Source organism: Trichechus manatus, unplaced genomic scaffold (genome assembly GCF_000243295.1).
Source record: "Trichechus manatus latirostris isolate Lorelei unplaced genomic scaffold, TriManLat1.0 scaffold00096, whole genome shotgun sequence".
Classification (NCBI taxonomy): Eukaryota; Metazoa; Chordata; class Mammalia; order Sirenia; family Trichechidae; genus Trichechus; species Trichechus manatus.
This window is the reverse complement of record NW_004444032.1, coordinates 3,104,969-3,111,563: the sequence shown is the minus strand read 5'-3', so window position 1 is coordinate 3,111,563 and position 6,595 is coordinate 3,104,969.

The window sequence follows — 6,595 nt, the reverse complement described above, 5'->3', positions numbered from 1 at the left end:
AGACTTCTAGCCTCCTAAACAGTCAGAAATTAAATTTCCATTTGTTAAAGCCATTCACTTGTGGTATTTCTGTTGTAGCAGCACTAGATAATTAAGACACCCATATATGGACACTCGAGGCACAACGGACACTAAAAAGTGGGAACCAGGTGACTTTCCCAGCAGGACTGCATATATAACCTGTGACTCCTGGGAACAAGCAGTCAGGTTCCTGTGTGGGCCAAGGCCAGCCAAGCGCTACCTTGGAATCAGATGGGCCTGGGTTTTAATCACAGTCTCATTGTTTACCAAGGGTACAACCTTGGGGAAATTGCAAAACCTCCCTGAGGCTGTTTCTTCATCCACAAAACAGCAAGACCAATCTTTCCGGCATAGAGTTGTAAGAATTACATGCCATGTGCAAAAAGAGCCTAGAACAGTGCCAGTGACAGAATGGATATCCAATAACATTCCCATCCTTTCTCCTACCTTAGTTCCTCTGTCGTTAAGAAAACAGCTCAGATACAGAGGAAATTCACTTTCGTTCAATAAAATACACATGATTAGTGTTTGTGAGGGTCACTATGTACAGATGTATAGGTTGTGTCCCCCTGAATGGAGAGTTCCAGCCGATCATCACTCATCATGTTGGGTGCCCTGGCTTCTTTTTCTGATCCACATAAAGGCTACACATGCTTGTAAAGCCTTAGCGACTGTTTTAGAGATGACTAACTTGGACTTTTCCCACATGGAACTCATGTCTAACAAGTAATCAAGCATTATAATACTTACAATTAATGCCAATATAGAGACATAGACAGGCAACTGTAGGAACACAGAAGAGAGACATTTACTGGATGGGGGAGGGAGGAGTCCAGGATTTGTGACTTAAGGAAGAAGGGAGAATTGTGGGAAGGAAGTTCTAGGCAAAAGAGTGACATTCAATTATTTGTTCATTTATTCACCCAGTAAATATTAATTGACTGATTAATTAATACTAAGTGCCATGTTGAACTTTTCTAGCACTGAAGATACGGCAGAGAATAAACCAGACAGGCTTCGTTTTCTCATAATTCTAACATTGTACTAGAGGAGAGAGACAATAACAGTTTAACTAGAAAAATATTAGACAGTGTTATAGATTGAACTGTGTCCCCCCAAAATATGTGTTGGAATACTGACCTCTATACCTATGGATTGGAGGAAAACTCATTAACAACCTGGGTTATGCAGATGACACAACCTTGCTTGCTGAAAGTGAAGAGGACTTGAAGCACTTAAACGGATGAAGATCAAAGACCATAGCCTTCAGCATGGGTTACGCCCCAACATAAAGAAAGCAAAAATCCTCACAACTGGACCAATAAGTAACATTATGATAAATGGAGAAAAGACTGAAGTTGTCAAGGATTTCATTTTACTTAGATCCACAATCAACACCCATGGAAGCAGCAGTCAGGAAATCAAAAGATGCATTGCATTGGGCAAATCTGCCGTAAAAGACCTCTTTAAAGTGTTGAAAAGCAAAGATGTCACCTTGAAGACTAAGGTGCACATGACCCAAGCCATGGTGTTTTCAATTGCCTCATATGCATGTGAAAGTTGGACAATGAATAAGGAAGACAAAAGAAGAATTGATGCCTTGAATTGTGGTGTTGGTGAAGAATACCGATTATACCATGGACTGCCAAAAGAATGAACAAATCTGTCTTGGAAGAAGTATGACCAGAATGTTCCTTAGAAGCAAGGATGGTGAGACTACGTCTCACATACTTTTGGACATGTTATCAGGAGGGATCAGTTCCTAGAGAAGGACATCATGCTTTGGTAAAGTACTGGGTCAGCAAAAAAGGGGAAGACCCTCATCGAGACAGACTGACACAGTGGCTGCAAAAATGGGCTCAAGCATAACAACAGTGAGAATAGTGCAGGACCAGGCAGTGTTTCATTCTGTTGTACACTGTGTCGCTATGAGCTGGAACCAACTCAATGACACCTAACAACAACATACCTGTGGATATAATCCCATTAGGGAATAAAGTTTTCTTTTTTATGTTAATGAGTATGTCTTCAATCCCATCACTTTTAAGATATATAAAACAGTAGATCAGGAACAGAAGGGAGTAAGCACAGATTGGGGAAGACAGACGCCACACCACATGAGGACTGCCACGAAACCAAGTAACAGAAACTGAAAAGAGACAAGAATCTTCCAACAGAGCCAACAGAGGGAGAAAGTCTTTCCCTAAGCAGGTGCCCTGAATTCAGACTTCTAGCCTCCTAAACTGTGAGAAAATATATTTCCGTTCATTAAAGCCACCCCCTTGTGGTATTTCTGTTATAGCGGCACTAAGAAACTAAGACAGCGATGTGTGCTTTGGGAAAATATAGGCAGGGTGGTAGTTGTGATAGTGGTGGTGGTGGGTGGGGTGAGGGAGCTACCTTAGAACGGTGGGTTGGGTAGGCTTCTTCAGGGAGGTATCATTTAAGCTGAGATCTTAATAACAATTGTGAGGAGCTCAGGGGACAATCATGTCAGAGGGAAGAGCTGTTGTGAAAGTCTTAAGAGGGGAACGAACTTTGTGCTATTGAATTGCCAGAGAATACCAGTGTGTCTGCAGTGTAGTGGGTGAAAAAATGGGCAGGAGAGGAGATGGAGAAGTAGGCAGGTGCTAAACCTGTACAGGCACAAAAGATTGAGCAAGGTGAGTTAGGAGACCTGCTAAGAGTTTGATAAGACTGACGGGCAGGGACTGTGTTGTTAGGTGATGACAGGTGAGTTGGAAGGAAGAAACCAGATTGTGACAAGTCTTATATGGGAGATATTTACTTCTGCCTAATGCTATACAAAAGGTGCAATGGTTAAGCACTCACCTGTTAATCAAAAGTTGGGCAGTTTGAATCCACTAGCCGCTATGTGGGAGAAAGAAGCAACAGCCTGCTTCTGTAAAGATTTACAGTCTTGGAAACCCTATGGAGCAGATCTACTCTGTCCTATAGGATTACTATGAGTGAGAATTCGACCGGACAGCAATAGGGTTTTGTTGGTTTCATGCTATACAAAGTGTCACAAAGAAGCCATGATTAAAGTCATTCAAAGAAACCTTTTCATGTTCATGTCTTCATGGAAGGTTTGAATACAAAGTCTTATTTGTGTTATTAGTTCTTGAACCCAAGTCCTCAACACACAGACCCCACTGTGAACTCAGAACTCATCTCAGATACGCCCTCACATTCTGATTAATGTAAAATTTGTTTTTGCAACATTTGAATATTCTTACTGCGATGATGATATCTGTTAGATGGAATGTTTATTAAACCAAGTGGTTTGTGTTTTATAGAAGGATATATCTTACTATGAGTAAGAGTTTAAAGAGGCAAAGCATAATGTCAGGTTGATCATAAATATGAAATATTTGTTTATTAGAACACGGGAGAACTTTGCCTCATACTATATAAGGCAGACAGTGCCAGTTGCCTACCTTATATCCATGATTTCTCCTTAATTTCTATCAACAGAATCTCAAATCTGTTTGTCAGAGTCCAACTAAAAATAATTTTCTTCTAGACTATCTTGCAGCTTGTTGTTGTTGTTAGGTGCTGTCGAGTCGCTTCTGACTCATAGCTACCCTATGTACTACAGAACAGAACACTGCCTGGTCCTGTGCCATCATCACAATCGTTACGTTTGAGTCCATTGTTGCAGCCACTGTGTCAATCCATCTCAATGAGGGTCTTCCTCTTTTTCGATGACCCTGTACTTTACCAAGTATGATGTCCTTCTCCAGGGAGTGATCCCTGCTGATAACACGTCCCAAATGTGTGAGACGTAGTCTTGCCATCCTTCCTTCTAAGAAGCATTCTGATTGTACTTCTTCCAAGACAGATTTGTTCATTCTTTTGGCAGTTCATGGTATATTCACTATTCTTTGCCAACACCACAATTCAAAGGCATCAATTCTTCTTCGGTCTTCCTTATTCATTGTCCAGCTTTTGCATGCATATGATGCAATTGAAAATACCATGACTTGGGTCAGGCGCACCTTAGTCTTCAAGGTGACATCTTTGCTTTTCAATACTTTAAAGAGGTCTTTTGCAGCAGATTTGCCAAACACAATGCGTCTTTTGATTTCTTGACTGCTGCTTCCGTGGGTGTTGATTGTGGATCCAAGTAAAATGAAATCCTTGACAACTTCAGTCTTTTCTCCATTTATCATGACGTTATCTATTGGTCCAGTTGTGAGGATTTTTGTTTTCTTTATGTTGAAGTGTAATCCATACTGAAGGCTGTGGTCTTTGATCTTCATCCGTTTAAGTGCTTCAAGTCCTCTTCACTTTCAGCAAGCAAGGTTGTGTCATCTATATAACACAGGTTAATGAGTCTTCCTCCAATCCTAATGCTCTGTTCTTCTTCGTATAGTCCAGCTTCTGGGATTATTTGCTCAGTATACAGATTGAATGGGTATGGTGAAAGGATACAACCCTGACGCACACCTTCCCTGACTTTAAACCATGCAGTATCCCCTTGTTCTGTTTGAACAGCTGCCTCTTGATTTAAGTACAGGTTCCTCATGAGCACAGTTAAGCGTTCTGAAATTCCCATTCTTCGCAATGTTATCCATAATTTATGATCCACAAAGTCGAATGCCTTTGCATAGTCAACAAATCACAGGTAAACATTTTTCTAGTATTCTCTGTTTTCAGCCAGGATCCATCTGACATCAGCAATTATATCCCTGGTTCCACATCCTCTTCTGAATCTGGCCTGAATTTCTGGCAGTTCCCTGTTGATATACTGCTGCGGCAGCTTTTGAATGATCTTCAGCAAAATTTTACTTGCATGTGATATTAATGATATTGTTCGATAATTTCCACATTTGGTTGGATCACCTTTCTTGGGAATAGGCATAAATATGGATCTCTTCCAGTTGGCTGGCCAAGTAGCTGTCTTCCAAATTTCTTGGAATAGACGAGTGAGCACTTCCAGCACTGCACGCATTTGTTGAAACATCTCAATTGATATTCTGTCAATTCCTGGAGCCTTGTTTTTTAACAATGCCTTAAGGGCAGCTTGGACTTCTTCCTTCAGTACCATCGGTTCCTGACCATACGCTACCTCTCGAAATGGTTGAACGTTGACCAATTATTTTTGGTATAATGGCTCTGTGTATTCCTCCCATCTTCTTTTGATGCTTCCTGCATTGTTTAATATTTTCCGCATAGAATCTTTCACTATTGCAACTACTGAACGTATGAAGTATGAATCTAGGAAAATTGGAAATCATCAAAAATGAAATGGAATGCATAAACATTGATATCCTAGGCATTAGTGAGCTGAAATGGACTGGCATTGGCCATTTTTTTTTTTTAAAACATTTTCTATTTTTTCCCATACAAAAATTTATACATACATTGTTGTGACTCTAACTGTTCTCTCCATACTGTGACAGCACATTCCTCCTTTCCACTCGATTCCCCATGTCCATTTAACCAGCTCCTAACCCTCGCTGCCTTCCCATCTCATCTCCAGAAGCTGCCTGTTTAGTCTCTTGTATCTACTTGAGCTAAGAGGCACACTCCTCACGAGTTATCACTTTATGTCCCACAATCCAGTCCAATCCCTGTCTGAAGAGTTGGCCTTGGAAATTGTTTTAGTTCTGGGCTGATAGAGAAGCCATGGGCCGTGCTTTCCGGAGTTCCTCCAGTCTCAGTCAAACCATTAAGTCTGGTCTTCTTACTAGAATTTGAGTTCTGCACCCCACCTTTCTCTTGCTCCATCTGGGACTCTCTGTTGTGTTCCCTGTTGGGGCAGTTATTGGTGGTAGCCAGGCATCATCTATTTCTTCTGGTGTCAGGCTGATGAAGTCTCTGGTTTATGTTGCCCTTTCTGTCTCTTGGGCTACTACTTTCCTTGTGTCTTTGGTGTTCTTCATGCTCCTTTACTCCAGGTGGTTAGGACCAATTGATGCATCTTAGATGGCTGCTTGCAAGCTCTTAAGACCCCAGATGCCACTCACCAAAGTAGGATGCAGAATGTTTTCTTAATAAGCTTTGTTATGTTAATTGACCTAGATGTCCCCTGAAAGCATGGTCCCCATACTCCTACCCCTGCTACTCTGTCCTTCAAAGTGTTTGAATGTATTCAGGAAACTTCTTAGCTTTGGTTTAGTCCAGTTGTGCTGACTTCCCCCCTAGTGTGTGCTGCTCTTCCCTTCACCTAAGATCATTCTTATCTACTATCTAGTTAGTAAATAACCCTCACCCTCCCTCCCCACCCTTGTAACCATCAAAGAATGTTTTCTTGTTTTTAAACCTTTTCTTGAGTTCTTATAATAGTGGTCTTATACAATATTTGTACTTCTGTGACTGACTAAATTCACTCAGCATAATGACCTCCAGTTTCCTCCATGTTATAAGATGTTTCATGGCTTCATAGTTGTTCTTTATCGTTGCATAATATTCCATCGTGTGGATATACCATAATTTGTTTATCCATTCGTCCATTGATGGGCACCCAGGTTGTTTGCATCTTTTTGCTATTGTGAACAGTGCTGCAATGAACATGGGTGTGCATATATCTATTTGTGTGATGGCTCTTATTTCTCTAGGATATATT